Below are 22204 nucleotides of genomic sequence, written 5' to 3'. Positions count from 1 at the left end.
ATTACTCGTTGTGGTGGTTTCAATGAAAATGGCCCTCATAATCTCCTATATGTGAATTCTTGGTTTTCAGTTGGTCTAGAACTGTGTGGGAAGGATTAGGAGGTGTGGCCTTGGTAGAGAAGGCTTGTCACTGGGGCCAGCTTTGAGGTTTCAGAAAGCCCATGTTCTTCCCAGTTAGTATATTCCCTCCAGCTTGTGGATCAAGATGTAAGGTCTCAGCTACTACTTCAGCCATGCCTGCCTGCTTGTTGCCATGCTCCCAACCATGATGGCCATGGACTCTATCCCTTGGAAATTATAGGCCCCAAATAAACTCTTCCTTCTATAAGTGGCCGTGATCACGATGCTTTAGTCACAACAATAGAAAAGTAACACAGTCATACAAATAAAATGGTTCAGCAACTAGTGTTCATTATATGGTCACAGTTTTAATAGGCTTTGACAAAATATCCATATTCTGGAGGTGAATTATAATAAAATTATAAGCCATTAAACTTTTAAAGGAATTTAAATATACAACTTGAAACTATGCAATGGTTACATAGATGGAAAAGAAGCCAGTGCCACTGGTATAAGGAGAAACTGAATGGGATGGGGGCTGTGGTGATATTTTATTGGTGCTCTAATAAATAAAGCTTGCCTGGAGATCAGAGGAAAAAGCCAGCCACTACATTAAACATAGAGGCCAGGTAGCACATGCCGTTCATTCTAGCATTCAGAAGGCAGAGATTCATCTGGATCTCTGTGAGTTCAAGGCCACACTGGGAACAGAGTCAGGCATGGTGGCACATGCTTTTAATCCCAGTGCTAGTTATCCATAGAGGTCTGGAGGTCTATACAGACAGACAAAATGTGATAGAGCTGGGCGGAAAGAGGAAATGATGAAGCTGGGCTAAGGAAGCAAGATGGCAGAGGACAGAAACATATAGAAACCTAAGTATATAGGAAGTAGCTCTCTCTTTGGCTGAGGATTTCCTAGAGGTAAGATGTGGTTGGCTTGCTCTCTGATCTCTCAATTTTCACCCCAATATCTGACTCTAGGCTTTTTATTAATCATTTAGCAATTCGTGTTACAGGGGGCCATATTCCTTCCATTCTAGTGAATATCTTCATAATCTTCTTCATGTGGGCCTATAAAATGTTCCACATAATTCACTGTGATGGGGAGAAATGTGTACCAGTTTATAAATGTACTGTTTATTGACTCACTTTCTATGGTATGCAATGCTGTTTTACTTTGTAAATTATGAAGTTAGAAATTCTAATAAAAATAGCTCAGTAAACAGATATAAGTACACACATCTATCTATCATCTATCTATCTATCTATCTATCTATCTATCTTTATTCTTTACATTTTCTTTACTCTATTTGATACATCCTTTTAAGCAGTCCACAAATATGTCAAAGAATGTCTTTAATTTTTATAGTACTTCTGGGTCATCATCAGATTTCACTATGATAAAATTATCTCATAATTTTCTTTATTTTTATTCCATAGTGAATATGGGATACTATTATTTTCCTGTTAGTATATGCAGAGAATTGGGTTAAATACTGTCACAATTGTGCGACTAAAGCATCATTACACTATTTGTCTTAAAGTATGCAGGTTATTCCTTTGAATTGCCTTATGTCTATATAGCCTGATGAATAGAATGATTTATTGATTTTGATAATATATATATATATATATATATATAACTTATGAGGCCTAGCCATTCAGATTAAAGAGCCAAGAGACTCTTTGAAATGTGTTTTCCCCCCTTTTATTTTAGGAGAGTGTTGATTATGGTCACAGAAGAAATGGGAAAAATAAAAAATCATTTCAAATAAATGATTTTTTCAAATAAAAAAAACCCAAAAACCCTAACTCCCAGCAACATATGCATACCATAGACAGCTAGAGAGAGGGAAGAAAGTCAAGGAAGTTTTATGTGAAGTTTTGGCAAAGTTCAGGGGACAGAAGGTGTCTGATGTTACATCAGAGGTTTCAAAACTTTGAAGACAAGACTGAACAGGATTTTAAAAGGCAATTTCTGGAAATGAAGTAATTCTATGAACTTCACCACTAAAAAAATTGTTTATAGATATCTGTAAATACCAAAAGAAACTCTTTGTAGTTCAACATCATAATTTTTTAAAATATTTTTAAAGATTAATCATAGATTAATTTAATTGTTGAGAATTGTTATCTTCAAGGCTTGAAAGTCTGGTCCTTTGTTGTAGTACACTATGCCCATCAAATAGATAACACTGTCAAAAGTTACATCTCTGTGTTAGAAAACTGAAAACTGACGCCATTTCAGAGCCTAAATGCTTTACAGAATTCCTAATTGTGGAATAAAGTTACTTAATGTCACTTTAATACCATTGAGTAAAAGTGAACAAGAAATTCTAAGCACCCACAGGACAGTTCATAAACATCTATAACTCTAATCCCAAGGAGCTTCTAGCCTCTGAGGGCATCAGGCACACACATGGAGCTCAAGCATACATGCAGGCAAAACACTCATCCATATAAATTAAAAACAAACAGAGAAAGTTCTATTGTTTTCCCAGGAGAAAGGAGAGAAAGCCAAATCCAATCCAAGGTTGGCAGCTCACAAGGTCAAGACTGCTTCCATGCAGCCAACGGATTTCCATGCAGTCCCTCTCTCTTGTGTTTTGCACATACCAATTATCTGCGTTAGATTTCCAGAAGCACACACTCCAGCTATCTGAATTCTACTCTTCTTTCAAGTTGGACATTTCCATTTGCTTAGTGGTAGAATGAGCATACACTTACCACTTGGATGAGAAGATCTTTGGGAGTGAAAGTGGATCGAATCCCTTACTACACCATTTACATAGGAATACATGGCAACTCTTCCATTAAAATCAGGGTGATATCGGCACTGTGCTTATGATGTTTCTCTGAACTCTTCAAGCCTGGCAATTTTACTATACCTTTGAGTATTAGTAGCGTTGAGAGTAAACGACAATATCATTATTATTATTAACTTTTTGGTATATGAGATAGTTCTCATATTATGATTATGTTCTTTCATGTAAAAATATTCTCTTTGTTCATTTCAATTAAAAAAAATTGAAATAAAAACCATCTTATGTTTGTTGGTACTGAAATCTTAGAGAATATCTTAAAAGGAAAGTCTTTAATATGTGTTTGTTTTCTTATAATCTTAAATCCAAAATTAACTGTGTATCTCAATAAGTCTATCAAAGCACATTATACAGCTTTGAGTGACTATGACCATGCCACACAACTGTTATGATAAAAACCAAAAGATGTGGTCAGGGGTTGAAACAATGAGAGTCCTTATTTTCACTGTCACTGTTTAACACAGCATCTAACAAATTAAAGAGGTTTATGTAATTCTGGTAAGTATTTTTAGTTCTATACTGGGTATAGGTAAGGTTTATTTTATATACATACATATATATGTATATATATATATATATATATGTATGTATATAGTTATTACTCCACAGTATCCCAAATATTAGAGTTGATACTATCTAATACAAATTCTGCTTTTAGCAAGGATTTATTTCTCTTATTCTTTGTTTTATTAAATTTTTTGATACTCTCTTATTGGATCGTTTAAGATTTGAATATTGGTAAGGTGGTTTGGATATCTCTCTTTTCAGTAATCAGTTTGAGAAAATGAGTAAAAAGGGCTGGGGAGATTTCTCTAGTAACCTGTCTCTATGGTTAGTATAATCACCATGAATTTGGCCAGGTGTAGCTAAGCGATATTTCAGGAAAAGAACTAATAGCAAAGCCTTTTACACAGTAATTTCCTGGGTAAGGTTCAACAAAATGAAAACTCATCAGACACCCTGCTGGGATTCCATCAGCAAGCATTTATTTGTAGTCGCACGTACACCTGCTTACACAGTAATAATGCACTAGTGAGTTAAGTCAGTATGCCAATGCAAATTCGCTTTATTCTGAATCTAACACTGAAGTCTACTACATATACTAACCAAACAAATGAATTGCCACTGAATGGGTAGAATAACATGAGAAATATGGATAGCATAGGCCTGTTTTTTCTGTTGCTTTTGCCAGGGGATAATCCTTTGTGAAAATCCTTTCCAGCATCTACCATTTAGATGAAGAATTTGCAGCGAATGCCTTGCCCTATTGGTGCAGCAATGCTGAACCACATACATGTGCCATCTGCAAGGTGATTTGTTTTAGTGTAAGACATCCTGGGCCATTTAATTGAAGCTCAAAATCAATTCAGCAAATATTTATTGAAAACCAACTGTCTGCAAGGCTTTAGACTAGGTGGAAACAGTGGCAAAGCATAGAGGATGCATAGGAATACTAGCTGCTCCAAGAGACTTCTGACCAGTAATATGGGATAAGATCAATGTTCATACCACTCTGTGGCAAAGCAAAGAAGCAGAGGAGGCCATCTGAGAACCACAGAGAGCTCCAGGGCAGTAATGTAACCCAACTTGAGTTGTGATAATTGGAACAGTATTAGTATAGAAGGTGGGTTTCAGAGAAAGTCTTAATACCTGCTAGGATTTAAATACATTGAGATGAGTGGGAAAGATGCAGGGACAGTTTTTGAACATGACTGTCCAGCAAGAGTGAAAAAAACAGGTGATCAGGTTGCCTGTTTGAACATGTAGCTACAAATTCAGTTGGCATGAGTGGAGTCCCCCACTTACAAAATCAGGAAAAGAATACAGAAAAGAGGGAGAATTCATATTCCTAGTTATCACACACCTTTATTTTTGACATAGGGTCTCACTATAGCACAAACTATCCTGAAACACATTATTATTATTATTATTATTATTATTATTATTTATTATTATTATTATTTTGAGCTAGACAAGGGCTCTATCATTGGTCTGGATCCCTACTTTTTTGGAAGACATTAGATAGTTCAGGCTGGTCTCAAATCCAAGATGATCCTCCTTGGTCAGTCCCCCTAATGTTGGGATTGCTGTATTGCCATCATACCTATTTTATTCAACATCTTTTAACAGTACATCTCATAAAAACAATGTCAGTTGAGAAATTCATTCTATATGCAATGGATTCTCCATACTGAGGTGAAGATCACTTCCTCTACCTTTTCTTCTTCCCCTCCTCTTCTCCCTCCTCCCACTTTTCTTTATCCCCTTTCACTTTACCTCTCTTCATCTTTTCTTTCTTTCATAAGGGAGTTGTATGGCCAGATTGTAAATGGAGTCTCTCTGTCCCGCCCTTTCCTGCAGCTGCTTCCAAATAATCACTCAGAGGCTTATATTAATTATAAATGCTTGGCTGGTAGCTCAGGCTTATTACCAACTAGCTCTTATACTTAAATTAACCCATAATTCTTATCTAAGTTTAGCCACATGGCTTGATACCTTTTCTCAGTACAGCATTCTCATCTTGCTTCCTCTGCATTTGGCTGGTGACTCCTGACTCTGCCCTTCTTCTCAGCATTCTTTGTTTGGTCACCCCGCATATATTTCCTGCCTGGCTACTAGCCAATCAACATTTTATTAAGCCAGTTTGAGTGACAAATCTTTACAGTGTACAAGAGGATTATCCCATAGCACTAGATTTTTAAGAAAAGAACTTAAATGTAACTTTATTATAATTCCTTTCTAGATCATATTTATTATTTTATTTTGGAAATATTTTATATAAAGAAGATTCAGACAAGTTTCTTGAATATGGAAAATTAATCACCCCCTTTCAGTTTTCTTGTGCTGTAATGATAGCTTTATTTTAGTTTCCTAGGCTGTAATAATAATAAAGAAATACTCTCATAGGTGTGGTGGTTAGAAATCCAAAATCACTGAATAGCAAAATTGCTTAGTGAGTAAAGTGCTTGTGGCATTGAGTCTGATGACCTGAATTTGATCCCTGAGAACTCCATGGTAGAGGAAGAGTATAGACTCCTACAAATTATCATCTGACCTACATATGTGTCTCATGGCATATGTGCCCCCTGCCCCATGCACACACCCAGTAAATGAAATGTAATACAAATTAGATGACAACAAAAAGAAATTTCAGTCACAGTGTCAGAAGGGATGGGTCAGCAGCAGCCTCAGTGGAAGACATGCTTCCTGTGTCTCAGGCTGTGGTGAAGGCCACCAATCCTGTGTACATTTCAGTTTGTGGATGCATCCCTCTGATCCCTGCTTCCATTACAACATGGCATTCATTCTTTCTTGGTCTCTATGTCTTTCCCTCTTCTCCCCAGCACTCATATTGAATGAAAACTCATTCTAGTTATACAACTTAACTTGATTCAACATGTGCCAATTCTATTTCTAAATAATGTTATATTCAAGTACTAAAAGTTAAGCCTTCAAAATATCATTTTAAAGTAGGGATGAACACAATTTAGCCCATAAGAGTTGCTTAGGATTAAACAAACAAACAAAAAAAACTCACATAAAATAATTAGCATACAAATCTGCCTTAGTTTTTAAAATGACTACTCAGAAATGTTTTTATACAATGTATTTTGATTATATATTTCTTTTCTTCCCCTGACTCCTCCCAGATACTTCCCACCTCCCTAACCACCTAGCTTCATGTTTTTCCCTTTCCTCACTCAACGAACAAACCAAAAAGCAAGTTGTTTTAAAAACCATACAATATACATAATAAAATCATCCTCGTAGTGTTTTTGTGAAGATGAAACCACCATCTTGTGAGAACACTTGGCATGGGGCCAAGTTAAATATGTGGTTGATGTACAATAAATATTAGTGTACTTAATTTGGGGGCCTGTCTCCAGAGGTTTCTGTGAAAGATTATTAAATTCTTATTCTAAACTCCAGATTTTCCCAGTACAAAAGATCATAAAAATAGCTAAAGAAATACATGACTCCAAAGGGGTAGTTGGTTGTTCCAGAACTTTCTTTAGCCGAGTACATTCTGCTGGAGAACTACGGGACAGACGGTTGAAACTCTCTGTCTCTCAGTTCTTTCTTATCCACTAACAGCCCAGACTACATTCATAGCCTAAGATGTGGTGAATTTTCACTAATTTGTATTAGATCTCTGGGATTGCTTATGTCTTTCCCCATTCTAATTATTCTCTCCGTATTAGATGGTTGGGTTATTAAGATCTGGTAATCACCTGGCCCTTTGGTGTGAACTGATGCTAATACACAGACACTATTTGGTATATCTGTTCTAATCTCCAAAGGTAAATTCCGGGACCTAGGTTGAAATTTTTTTTTTTTTCTAGGATTTTCTGGATGATTGCCTCCTCATGTCTCTACTTAATTTGCTTTGTGTGGATACAATCATATGAACAAACACACAGGAATTGGGAGGTTTCTGATTATAGCTGTCAGTAAGTTGAGCATCCAAGGGATTGTATGCAGGACTTTGGGAATTTATAATCCTTCTCAGTCTGTCATTAATGAAAAGGACCCGAGAGACAGATTGCGAGTGACCCTGGGTTAAGGGGCTGGAGGTTAAGCCTTTTAGCCATGAGTCTCAGGTTTGAATCTGATCTAAGCCCCTAATAAACAAGAGCTACTGCTATTTGATATTAGTTTGGTGACCCGTGTGAAATGAATTAGTGATCTTGAGTTTGTTTTGGTGGGCAGGTGTCCTCCTATAGCCAGAGCTAATAGCCTCAGCAGAAGAGCCCAACAGCCTACAGAACTGAAAGAAAGAAGTGGATCCTTAACTGGTCCCTTGTCCTTCTAGGCTTGCTGTTCAGAAATGGGGAAAATCCCAAAGGTTTCAAATTTCATATGCCCAGCTTGTAGGAAAGCCATGCGAATAACCGTGGTCAGAACAGGCTTTAGTAAACTCCACAGTAAGGGTCAAACAACAATCAGCTGGTAGGCTTAAGAGAGATTTAATATCCTCAGTTTCTCTCATCCACCCCCACTCTCCGATTGCTGTGTAGCTGTCATGGAATCTGTGTTTGTGAAAGAAATGCCTGACTATGTTTATCCTGCAAAGATGAGTACAACTTCTAGACATCGCATTTGGCACTCTCATGGCAGAAGACTTAAAAGCTGGGTAAATGAAAAATGAAAGGGAGTATGTTAGTCACCAAGACAGAAAATCAACTGTGACAAAGATGTGAGCATTGTTTTGTAAAATAAGACACATAAAGATGCAAAATGTGCTAAGTAGAGACGAGAGCAAAACATTTATCACTCACTGAGGATGGCTTTTCTTTTTAATTGTTTCTTGAATCAAAATACTTTTTCATGCAATGTATTTTGATTATATTTCCTCCCCCAACTCCTCCTAGTTCCTCCCCAACTCTCTACCCACCTAACTTTATCTTCTTTCTCTCTCTCATTCAGATAAAAAGATACCCCTAAAAACAATAAACAACAGCAACAAAACCCACAAAAAACAAAAGTGAAAGTCAAAACAAACAAATAAAAGACCAATAAGACAAACAATTTCAAAACAAAGCAAAACAAAACAAAAAGTTCTCAAATATACCATTGCTGCTGGCCATGGAGCTGGCCATGGAGTGTAATCATCATACCCAGTAGCTCTCTGTAGCCCAAATTGTTAAAAGGTCTTATTAATAAAAACAGACCTGAGAGCCAGGTATTGGGGTGAATTCTGAAAGATCAGAGAAGCAGAACCAGCCACAGCTAACCTCTCCTCACCAACTTCTCAGCCGATCTTGTTTCCTCAGACTGAAAGCCTCTGAGTCCTCATCCGAATGGATCTCAGCTGAACTGCTGCTAAAAGCTAAAAGCTTAAAAAGGCCTCTAGTTCCTGTTTCTCACGCCTTATGTACCCTTCTGCTTCCTGCCATCATTTCCTGGGATTAAAGGCGTGTGTCACCATGCCTGGCTGTTCCAGTGTGGCTTTGAACTCACAGAGATCCCAATGGATCTCTGCCTCCAGAACGCTAGGTTTAAAGGTGTGTGTGTGCCACCATTTTCTGGCCTCTATGTCTATCTAGTAGCTGTTCTGTTCTCTGACACCCAGATAAGTTTATTAGGGTACACAATATATTGGAGGACACAATATCACCACAGCTCTCCATTGGGGAAGACAGATTTTTCCCTTTCTCATGGGCTGTCAATTGCATATAGCTCCTTCACTGCTGGGATCTCATCTGGCTTCTGTGAATGTCTTGTGCATGCTGTCACAGTCTCTGTGTGTTCATATGTGCCTCAGTCTTGTTTTGACTGGAAGACATTTTTTTCCTTGGAATCATCCATCAATCACCTCTGGCTCTTAAAATCTTTCTGCCTCTTCTTCTGTTTAGAGGGTTTGATGAAGACATCCCACGTAGGACTGAGTTCTCCAGTCTCTCACCCTTTGCCCCTTGTGGGTTTCTGGAGTAATTTGATTGAATTTTAGGCCCACTCCAAGGGATGGAACCCATACCTGACAGTGCTAAAGTGACTAAGACCTAAGACCAGATTATTCTGAAGCCTTGGGAAAAAGCTAATAGCTCTATTCTGCTGAAGGAACACAGCAATAAAATGACTTCTAATGACATACTGCTACACCCATAGATCAGTGCCTTGCTCAAGCCCCATCAGAGAACTTATCATAGATGGGATTAAACATCGGATGGCTTTTCAGAACCTGGTTGATTTTAATTTTGTTCATATAGTTAATACGAGTCCTGCATTTAGCTTTAGCTAGCATTTAAAGACAATGTGTTTTCTTCCCCTACCTTTTTTTCTAGTGTGTGTGTGTGTGTGTGTGTGTATGTGTGTGTGTGTGTGTGTGTGTGGTGATCTCATACATTTGTGTGAATTTCCAGCATCATGAATTTACAGCTGTGCTGTAGAGAAGTCATGGCTGTCTCCCTAGTACTTCAGACAGAGTTCTTTGAAGATAAATTTATCAGTTGGTGGTGGATAACACCCTGGCGTTCAGTTCTTTTTAAGGTCAAATCCAAGCAAAATTATCAAAAATTAATGAGCCCCTTTTTTTTCATTCAGTTTTTTGGTTTGTTTAAAAATGCCTTACTTTTGAGCTTAACTTCATTGTAGCAGATCTAGAAGTGCAATTTCATTCATTTATCTCAGTTTGAGATTGGTTTGTGATATTATTATGCATCATTTCCCATCAGATGTTAGTGGCTCTTCTGTGATTAAATATAAAAGTTGAGCCTTATTAAATTGCCTGGTTCCACAGAGAACATCAGTTTCATATAGATTAACATTGGTACTTAAAAATTTGTGTTAAAGCGCAAATCCATGTTGGGGAGATGACTTGAGGGCTGAAAGGCTTACATGTACAAGCAAGAGAGCCTAATTTCAGATCTCTAAAACCCACATAAGTGCTAGGTGGGCATGGGATCCCATCATTAATTCCAGTCGCCAAAAAAGGAGCTAGAGCATCACAGCAGCATGGCAGCAGCCTAAAACAGACCGTTAGCTATAATGTTAGCTGCACTGGCCTGCTCTAGGTTTTATTGAGAAACCTTGTCTCAAAAGAGTAAGGTGGGAGAGGAATTGACAAAGATTTGTGACATTTGGGCTCCCAAATGTGTGCACACACATTTGCAAGTGTATTCACAATCACACCAATGTGAACACACATACACACATGCACATACATGCTCAAAGACGAGAATAAGAACAGGGAATTAGAGTCAAGGTAGTGCGGCCCGGGACTTCCCTTCTGGACCAGAGGTAAGTGTCCGGGCTCAGCCTAGACCCCATCCCTGGGCACCAGCCACTCCAGGGAAGACCTGCCCAACTTGGCCCCAGGCTCTGGCCACTAGGCAGGTTTCCTTCTAGCCCTACTGGGAAGGCTCCTCTTCTCCAAGACTCCCGGTAGACCCTGCAATCTCCACGCCCTGCCCCCACGCCCATCCACCCGAGACCCCAGCCACTTCGTGAGACTTAGAGACCGGCCCCCAGCTCCCATCCTGCCCTGGACTTCCCTTCTGGACAAGAGCTCCCATCCTGCCCTGGAGTTCCCATTTGGACAAGAGAGCTCCCATCTGGACAAGAGAGAGAGAGAGAGACTTCCTGATTCTGTCAGTGCGCTGATAAGACCAAGAACGAACCACAAGGAGATGGGCAGACGTCAAGGCAGAAGTACATACAACAAAATGAAGAGCAATACAGCATCACCAGAACCTAGCCCTCCTCCAACATCTAGACCTAGAGTCAAGATAGTGCATGACAAAAATATTTTATTTATTCATTTATATAATGTATTTATTTTGGTTTTCCAAGACAGAGTTTCTCAGTGTGGTTTTAGTGCCTGTCCTGGATCTCGCTCTGTAGAACAGGTTGGCCTCGAATTCACAGAGATCCGCCTGGCTCTGCCTCCCGAGTGCTGGGATTAAAGGTGTACACCACCACTGCTAGGCTAACAAAGATATTTTAGAAGACAGGAAATGCATATTAAAAACAAATGGCACCTCTACGTTTTTCCTTAAGAATGATGTGAACATAGTGTAGTGAGTCTGTCTCTGTCCTGCCAGCCAGCTCCCCAATCACAACATGGAGACTTTTTATTAATTACGAAAGCTTGGCCAATAGCTTAGGCTTATTTCTAACTAGCTCTTATAACTTAAATTAACTGGTTTCTATTAATCTATGTGCTGCCACATGGCTCATGGCTGTTACCTCTCCTCCTGCATGTCTTGCTTGTTCTCCATCTCTCGACATTTCTCCTTCTTCTCACGGTTCTTTGTGCCTGGAAACTCTGCCTAGTTATCAGCCATTCAGCTTTTTGTGAAACCAATCCAAATGACATATCTTCACAGTGTATAAAAAGATTATTTCATAAACAACATAGCACTAGTACACAAGAAGATAATTATATTATTCTTTATTGCATCCCTTATACATTTTAATTTTAACTGGAAATAATTTAACTGGAAATTCCTATCAAGTTATTTTAGTACTTTTTGATGAAAATTGGTTTTAAAATCGATAATTATTTTCCATTAAATTGCTACATTATTAATCATTTCATTTAATTACCTTCTCCCTTTACTGTGTAGATTTGACAAAGACTTATTCCAGAGCCTCATCTAAGAGTTATTGAAATATTTAAAAATTGTTTTTTGAGATTATAATATAATTAGACCGTTTCCCCTTTCCTTTCCTCCATCCAAATTGTCCCATATACCTCTCCTTGCTCTCTTTAAAATTCATGGCCTCTTTTCTCATTGTGTGTGTGTATGTGTGTGTGTGTGTGTGTGTACATATGTATTCCTAAATATATAAATACAACCTTCTCAGTTTTCTAATGGTATTTGTATGATCATTTGCTATTTACTGCATAACCAGTTGGTGTGTTCTTCTCTTAGAAAGACTGTATTTCTCTTGCTGTCAACATTCCTTAGTTGCCTATAGTTATTTATGTAGGGTTGAGGTCTTTTGAGTTTCCCCATCCATGTTGACATGTGTATTGTCATTGTCCTTGTTCAGCTCATTGTTTTAGCAGTTATGCTGCTGAGACTTATGGTCATAACTTCTGACATTCCCAGTAAACTCCCTGGTGCTCTGGTTATTTACAGTCCTTCACTCCTGTCTTCTGCAATGATCCCTGAACCTTAGAGGTAGGAGTTGTGCTGTAGATGTATCCATTGGGATTGGGTTCCTTATCTCTGCATTTTGATTGGTTGTGTTTTTCTGCAATGGTCTCCATCTGTTACAAAGAGAAGTTTTCTTGATGAGGAATGAGGACTACACTCATTTCTAAGTATGAGTATATTTATGTAGTTAGAGATTGTTCTGGTTTAGTAAATTAGTGGCTGTGGGCTCCCCTCTGAGATCCTTGACTTCATTATACCTTGATAGTTGGTTTGGTTTCTAGTACTAGACATGATTTCCTTCTTGCTGAGTGGTTCTTAAGTCCAATTAGCTAGCTGATACCACCAGCATGGAGACACATGCCTTTAATCTCAATACCAACCATAGAATACCTGGAGGTCTGTATAGATGGGCAGTGACAAGGAGGTCATGTGGTTGGGTTTACAACCAATGAGAAGGCAGAACAGAAAGTCTAAAAGAAAACAAACACACAGAAAGTAGTTCTCTTGCTGAGGAGGACAGCAGCGGCAGTGTAGGGTAAGGTTTTTAGCTCTTAGCTATTGCTCTGACCTCTTGGGCTTTCATCTCTACATTGGCTCTGTGTTTCTTATTTAACAAGATGGTTACATCTACATCGCCACTACTGGACTGATAATTTCTGTGCCATATTGATCACTGTTGAGATTCATAGGTGTCCTAGCTGGGTAGGACTGTTGGTTCTTTCTCTCCTTTGGATGCTTGCACTGCACCTTCTGGTACCATGAAAGTTAGTCCTCAGGGAGAAGACATTCATGTCTGTTACAGCTCAGAGGCCTGTGGGCTCTGTGTCTGAAGTGCATGGTTTCTTCATCAGCAGGGACTTATCTTACACCTCTGTCAGGAACTAAGGACAACAGCAGCAACCTGCAATGCTTTGGGAAACTCTTGAGATTTGACTCATTTTCAGAGACTCAAATGTACCATGTATGGCTTTCCAGATCTGAAAAAATTCTTCCTTAAGAAGCTTTAAGTGACCCACTCACAGAGCTATTCAATACTGCTGACTCTGGCTGTCAAACTCAGTTCAACTGGACTCAACACACATCTATCCCCTGAAACATAAAGGGACCTCCTTCTGGTGAAATCACATTCCTGCAGTAGATGAACATTGTTGATAAGCAGTGTCATTTAAAACATTAGTGAACATTGTGGCAAACTTTTATTTACCATATAATTTCAAGTGAAAAGGGGAAAATGGATTTATCTATAGACTGAGCTAATCAGAAATAATTTCACTTCCATATTTGTGGTTGAGAAATTTTCTGAAAACTTATTTTAATTAAGCAAAGTTCAGGAGAGCAAAAGTGGTGTTCAACTGGGTTACACTATGAACTAGAAATGCACAGGGGGCTTCAGCCAGCTACGTTTTGCCTTATTTTTGATCTAGAGAAAAGAACTTGACTATATATAACCCGAGACTTGAAATTCCTATATTCCTCAAGAAAAAGATAATATCATTAACTAGCCAAGCTTCCCCCCTCCCCAGAACCAAATTCTTTATATATCTGTAAACAAATGCATTTGATTCCTTTCATCTATTACAAAGATGACATCCATCTATTGTAAAGATACAGTTTAAGTGAACTGGTTATAATACTATGTAACAACATATTTAGTGTTTCTTCCTACAAAACAGCATCACAAGAATAATCTTATTTATCCACCCATCATAGAAACCATTTCCATTAAATCCTTAGCTTTAGTAAAAAAAAAAATAGATTAGTAAAAGTCCCATTGGACATGATGTTAATGCAGTTCCATGAACCATTTAAGAAGTGTTTAAATTCAATTGTTTTCTGTTCCTTGAGCACATATTTGAAAAAATAATTATTTTTGGCCTTGTGGACATACATTAGTTTTAAATAAATAAAATTGCATTTTCAAGGCCTTCCTTAATGGAAAAAAAATGCATGTTAGCTTACATTGAATTGCCCTTTTAGCAATGAAGGTAATTAAGAGTTATGCTATACAAAGGGTTTCCAAATAATAATCTCCAAGGACCCATATCAGTAACAGCATTTTCAATTGCCAATTAGACAAAGAGTATATCATGTGAATTCACTTACACATGTCCTGAACTGCAACCTAATCCCTTTGTACATACGATGTTCTGAAGGCACTTCATAGGGTAAATTTGGTTTCAATTGCCTTTGACCTATTTGAATCATGATTTGGCTCCTCACATATGCTAACATCTGTATTGTAATGAATTATGTGTTGGTGTAATTTTCAAGCATTCATAGCATTTTTAATAGTTAAGATGTTGTATAAGTTGAATATAGAAAAACCTCACTCCTGCCAATTGTCCCCTTTCTTCTATTTGTTTTTTGTTTTTTTGTTTTGTTTTTATTGATTTTTCAAGACAGGCTTTCTCTGTGTAGTTTTGGTGCCTGTCCTAGATATTGCTCTGTACACCAGGCTGGCCTCAAACTTAAAGAGATCTGCCTGGCTCTGCCCCCCGCCCCCCTGAGTGCTGAGTGCTGGGATTAAAGGCATGTGCCACCAGCGCCTGGCTCCTTTCTTCTACATGTGCCCCATGACATATGCAGATGCATACAAATACATTTTTGAGAACATTAAACAATGGGTTGATCTCATCACAAGTTTATAGAAACACATTTGTCATAAAGAGTGGGTTATCATTTGCTGGTATCTGTGTTCTGTTCTTTGTATTCCCAGTGTCTGACAACCTGGTTGCTTCAAAAAAAAATGGACACCAAATGCTTGGTGAGGAAAATTGTCTATTGGTTATTGTTTCTGGAGAAGCCTGGATAATTTATCTGAAAATGTAGTTCTTTAGATAAATTACAGAACATTTTTCTATGAAAGTTTATATAATATATAAAACACATACATGTATTTTTAAAGGTGACCAAGCAGAAGGGCATTCCATCTAGAAGTGGAAGCATTACAGGAGCAACTTGTACAGATGAATGTAGCTAGAGTTTTCCTGGCTTGCCCACAGTCAGGACAAATCTTTGTCACCCGCCAGTCCCACAGCTGCTCAGACCCAACCAAGTAAACACAGAGACTTATATTGCTTATAAACTGTATGGCCATAGCAGGCTTCTTGCTAACTGTTCTTATATCTTAAATTAATCAATTTCTATAAATCTATACCTTGCCACGTGGCTCGTGGCTTATTGGCATCTTCACATGCTGCTTGTCCTGGTGGCTGCTGGCAGTGACTCCTTCCACCTTCCTGTTCTTTCTTTTCTCCTCTCTGTTAGTCCCGCCTATACTTCCTGCCTAGCCACTGGCCAATCAGTGTTTTATTTATTGACCAATCAGAGCAATTTGACATACAGACCATCCCACAGAAGATGAACTTCTTGATACGGTATTGTTTCTATTACTAATAACACAGGTAAAAGTATAAACTCATTTGCTCATGGGTTTTAAAAATATTGATCAAATTTCCAGAACTTCCAACGGGCTTATTTAACTTTTGGACAATGTACATCATGTAACTTACTACTTTTTCTTAGTTTTTTATTTTAAGCCACCAAGACAGTCCAGATTTACTTTAAGGCAAAACACACAGACAAACAAGTGTCTAAAGTAACTAAAAATATAATTGATAAATATATTTCAAGGAACATTATAATCACATTTCAATTTAAATTATTTTCTGATATATTAGAAAAATCACATCAAATAACAATTGCTATAACATGCTTATACTATATTATAAAGCAAATATTATAGTATAATTTTATATAGGAAGTTAAAATTATCAATATTTAAAAGGAAATACAGGAAATTACATTTCTTTCATAAATGTATGCATATTTATAATTTAAATTTCATGTTCAGTTTTAGATATATGATTTATAAAGTTCAAGAATATCTCTAAAAATTTAAACTCAATTATCAGTCCATTCTTAAGTTTTTAATAAAAATGAAAGTGTTGATAAAATATTTCTCAAATTATCATGTCATTTTCATTTTCAATTAAATTAAAATATATTAATATTTAAAGCTAAACTGTTAGAATTTTCTAGATTAAGGTGAAAACTGAACATAGGTAGAATAAATAAAACAAATTTTCATCTCATCACATATCAAGCAGAAAAGAAATCAGCTACATGTTTTCCTAATGTTTTTTCCAGTACCAGTTAACATTTCTCCTTTTTATTATTTCATTTTATATAATAAATATAATATATTTTATATAACAAATATAATAAAATTACCTTTCAGAAATTGTTCTCCAATGTTCTTACTTCCAAAATGTTTAGCTGGTATTCTAATTATCTGTAGACTTTGACAATTGATTAAAATATAGTTAGAGTATATTATTGAACTCAAAAACTCTTGAGGTTGGGTATTTTCTTTTGTTCATTCCTCAGTTTGATTGTGTGTGTGTGTGTGTGTGTGTGTGTGTGTGTGTGTGTGTATGTGTGAAGCATTTTAATCCTTTGGAGATTGCATATGCTTCAAAAGATCTTCCATTCTCTTTACTTTTTATTTGCTATACAATACATAACAAGGCAATTAAGGAGGAAGAAAGGATGTAATATGACTAGTTAACTCCTGTTAGGTGTATCTCACACAGATTTTTGTTAACAAATGTCACCACAAATTTCTGAATATTCTCAGCCAAGTTTGAGATATGAAAACAGAGTTCAAAAAAGATTTTAAAAATTTGATTCTTTTGTGCACATGTAGCATAAACAAGGCATTTTCATATTTGGGAATTTGCTTTCTGATGGGGTATTCTGAACAAGTATCTGACTTGACACATAAAAGGACTTCCATTTGGTTATGTCAAAGGAAAATATTGATAAATTCAAAATATCTCCAAATACTTTGTTGTTAAGAGTCAGAGCCATGAAGTGTATGATATTTCCATTAACAAATCTACTTAATAGATGTTATAGATATAAAGCTGCTCCAGGATTACAAGTTTAATTAGGGAGGGGCTGCTGAAACAGTACCAAAGCTGAAAAATAACAACATAGTTTTAGGAATGCTCAAATGTGAAAAGTATTAAGATGAGAGTAATATCTTTGTATAAATGCAAAATAATTGCAAAAGTACTTCTTGATGCAAAATTGATAAAGACTCAGGCTATTTTCCTGGCTTGTTGTGTACTTTCAGCCCAGTGTTATGATAAATCGTTACTGTTTGTGGCTAGGATGGTATGCTTAAGATGAATTGATTTTTTTCCTAAGGAAATGTCCAGATAGGCAGTAGAGGGAAAGGTGATAATTTTGGTTTTGGGTATAAGATGATATGGAGACTAGAAATCAGTCGAGTCATCTATCGAGAGGACATACATGTGGCAATGTAGCCCAGGAGAGAGAATGGCTGTGGAAATGTCATTTCCAATGTCATTATTTGAAGTCAGCATTCAAGCCTTAGAGCTTAAAGCAGGGGATGAAAGACTAAGCAGAAGTTACGGCGGACAGACTTTGTTTGGTTTTTTTAGTGTAGAATAATTTCTTTTATTTCCAGTATAAAATAAACCCAGGAATGTCTGGAAAACAGAAATGTCACATAACAGAAATGGAAGACAGAATGAACAGAGAGGGAGACAAAAGGACTCTATAAATGTGAGTTAAGATTAATATGAAGAAAAGGATAAACACTGGAGTAGACAGAGAAAACATGGTAACATTTCAAAACTACAGGAGAGAGAAGGACCATGGGTACTCCATTGTTTGGTGGAATTCATTGGAGGAAATGAAATGATGGTCACAACACTTTTCTTTTTATTCTTTGAGAATTTCATACATCCATATAATGCATTTTGATCATATTACTGCCCCTAACTTCTCCCTCATTCCACCTCTATGTCCCCCTCCTAAATTCATGCCCTCTTATTTTATTATACCCCAGTGAGTTTAAAATCAGGGCTAGGGGCAAGGGTGAACTGGCCCTGAGGGTGGGGAAATGGGAGAGCAGGGAGTGCCTGCCACGTGGTGTGGGAAAGATGCCTCCCTTAACCCCTCACCACCTGCAGCAGGTGGGAACCTGACCCAATCCCTCCTCAGCCCCAACACTTGGGAGAATGGATCCTCCATCTCACCTGGGCAGGACAACAAAATTGGCCCTATAGATAGGTTCATGGGTGAGCCTGGGTTCTGGCCTCTAGGACCCTTCTGTGCTTGAATTCCTGCCCTGAATTCCTCCAATGATGAAGAGTGATGTGTAGATATAACCTACATCTGTGGTGTGGTGGTGGGGATGAGAGAAAGATGCCCTTTCTTACCCCTACCATCTCAGCTGGTGAGGAAGCTGACCCATTTATCAGATGCAACACTAGGGAAAGCAAGCCTTGCACCTTGTCTGGGCAGCACAGGCAACCTGACCCATTCCCAGGTGAGCTAGCTCTAGGAATGTGAGTATGGGAGACCTGGCCCCATCCCTCATCAGCCATATGGCAGCATGGGTTGGGGAGAGACTCCACCCCCTCATCAGTGACTTTGGTCGGTGCCAGAGTTGGCCTTGAGGTCATAAGAGTAGAAGAGCTGCCCCTGTGCCCCACCAGCTGCAACATTCAGGGCCTGTACCTTGTCTGGACAGCACCACAGTGCCAACACCATTGGCAGAGGTATGGGAGAGCCAGCCCAGAATTGTGAGCATGGGAGAGCTGTCCCCATTACTCATACGACAGGCAGTGTGGGTAGGAGAGAGATCCCCCTCTCATAAGTGTCTCAGGCATATGGAAGAGCTGACCCTGAGGTCATAAGAGCTAGAGAGAACCGGTGTGTCCACTCCCCCAACCCCCCACACTTGCTCCTTTACTGCAATCAATGCAGCAGAGCTCACCCTGGTGGTGAGGACAAGAGAGAGATGACTGGCAGGCTGACCAATCCTGCAAGTACCTAGTATGTCATGAAGTATTAAAGTGGACTAAAAGAAACTTTCAGAGAAGATAAAATACCTGGAAATATTCTGGAGCAATGGAGATATTCACCTATAAATTTGGAGAGATAAGAAATCTTAAATTCAAAAAGCAAAAATGTGCAAATAAGCTATCAGAAAATGCAATGGATTTTAGCAAAACATAAATAACCTCATAGAGGAGATGGAAAGTTCTAGAAAATAAAATGAGAGAAAAAAAGGGACTAAGTAATTATGTTGGCTGGTTTTGTATCAACTTGACACAAGCTAGAGTCATCAGAGATGAGGGAGCCTCAATTGAGAAAAATGCCTCCATAAAATCAGGTTAGGGCATTTTTTAAATTGGTGATCAATGGGGGAAGGCTCAGCCCAGTGTAGATTGGGCCACCTCTGGGATGTTGGTCCTAGCTGCAAAAAGCAAGCAGTCTGAGCAACCTATGAGGACTAAGTCAGTAAGCAATGTTCCTCCATGGCTTCTGTATCAGCCCTGGCCTCTAGGACCCTTCTGTGCTTGAATTCCTGCCCTGACTTCCTCCAATGATGAAGAGTGATGTGTAGATATAATCCAAATAAACCCTTTCCTCCTTGAATTGCTTTGGTCTTGGCATTTAATCACAGCAATAGTAACTCTAAGTAAGACAGCAACTAAAAAGTAAGTTAAAGAGTTGGAATATGACACCTTATATTTGAATAATATGAATCTAAGAGGGAGAGACCTAGGAAAGGACAGGAAGAGATTTTGAAATAAGCAATTGGAGAAGTTCCCACAGCTTCATTCTGAGACTCTCAATTGCACATATATTGATTACTTAGTAAAATGGTGGAATGGGGAAACTGAGTCAATCGCCCAAATTGTCTTCATATCTTCACATGTGCATTGAGTGAGGCATATGACAGAAAAAAAGGAAATTGTAAAGGAGAAGCCTAGGGAATGCCACACTGATACCAGAGGGAAGTCCCAAGGCAAAAACCACATTCCAAACAATTATTCAAGCCGGGAGAATAGTTAACTCTCTAGAGAAATTCACAAAGAATTAACCTTAATAGTTCACCAAATGCATAAAGATATTGAGAGGAAACCCATCAACGTGGCTAGTGTTTGAGTTTGAATTGGAAACAATGCAATATTTAAACAATACAGTTAATCCTAGTGAAGAGAAAATGGTGATTGGGAAAGCAAAAGTATAATATATTGCATTGATGAGCTGGAAATATTCTTGTATGAGATAAACTATCAAAAACTGATTAATGACATAATGGAATTTAGAACTCAGATGTTTGGGGATTGGTTTATGCCTATGATTGAAATGGTATAAAAGCTATCATAGAGAACAATGCAATAGATAATACAATAATGGATAAAAAGTAAGAGGTAAAGATAAAATAAAAATTCATAGAGAATTGGAGGTAAATATTTTAAGTGTGATAACAAATATAGAGAACATAAAGGTGAAAAGACTTAATTCATAATAGGCATGCAGACTATTTGACTTATTAACATCTGCACCATATTCCTGAGAAAACTATAACTGTTTTGAGTGCAGGAAGCATGAGCTCAAAACATTATTAGAAACTCGAGCACATGCCACTATTTCAATTGAGAAGAAACGCAGATGAATGGCAGAGTGAAATGATGATGTGGGGCTGGGCAGAAATGCAGTTGAACCTTCCGAGGAGTGGCTGAGAAACTGTGGTAGCAGTCTGGGAACAATCAGCGTGGGGAAGATGGTGTGTGCTGCTCATCTTTTGGTCTCTAATGAAAAGATTGACAAAGAAGAATTCACTTTGCTGATTGATAGCACTAATATTGGAGGGGAAGAGTGAATCCTGTGGCTGAATTGAATGAGCAAGAAATGGCAAGCTGAAAATCTGCACCAAATTGCAGAAACACCTGGGGTAAGAGGCTCACTGATGTAATAAATTTACCTCATGAGTCTACCCCATGATTCAAAAGACCATTTGTTGGTGACCTTTGACAGAAAAGTGCATGTGGAAAGGAAAGTTTTTGGCAGTCTTCACAAAACTAAAATGCAGTTAAGAAATTCTAGATGCTTCTCTGTGTTGAATGTCATGTGATTTTTGCTAAGATTTTTACCTGTAAGGTGGAGACACCACCAAATGGGAACATTCAATAAGAAAGTTGAATCATACTAAGTAGTAAATTGAAGGTTTAGCTCCTTCTAAAAACATCTTTACATTTTTAACAGATGGATGAAAATTGGAAAAAGCAGGAGATGAATATTGCTTTTCTTGTCATGGTTTTATATCTGTAAAAATTAATGAAACTGACAGAGCAAGCCTGAGACTGAATAAGTGGCAACCATTGTGACTTAATGTGTCTTGCTAGTGCCCGTGTTTGTTTATTGGTTTGTTTTGCTTTGTTGCTCATGGTAGGGTCTCATGTAGCCCAGACTGGCCTGGGACTCACTATGTAGTGGAGGATGTTCTTGAACTCCTAATCCTCCTGCATCCACTTCCCAAGTGCTGGAATTGTCTATGCCACCTTGACAGTCCTTTGCTAATGTGTTTATGGTAGTGATCAGTGTAATTTATTTTTGTCTTTCTTTGTTATTGTTTTTTGTTTAACATTTCAGCAAATATGCACAAAAAGCTTGACAGGGAGGGAGGAGCAAAGGCAACCAGATGGATTTTTTAAGTAGATCACATATATTTTTCTGAAAGTATAAGCAAAAAAATCACTTTTAGTAGTCAGTAGAAAGAACAAGTATGGAATTCCAGTGTAGAGATTTAATAATCACTTCCTTAAAAATAACTATATTTTAATTGCCAATGGAAAAAAATCTACATATATAAGAACCACCGTGGAA

This window comes from Peromyscus eremicus, chromosome 12 (genome assembly GCF_949786415.1).
Source record: "Peromyscus eremicus chromosome 12, PerEre_H2_v1, whole genome shotgun sequence".
Taxonomy (NCBI): domain Eukaryota; kingdom Metazoa; phylum Chordata; class Mammalia; order Rodentia; family Cricetidae; genus Peromyscus; species Peromyscus eremicus.
The sequence above is the reverse complement of the archived record's forward strand: the minus strand, read 5'-3'. Positions refer to the sequence as shown.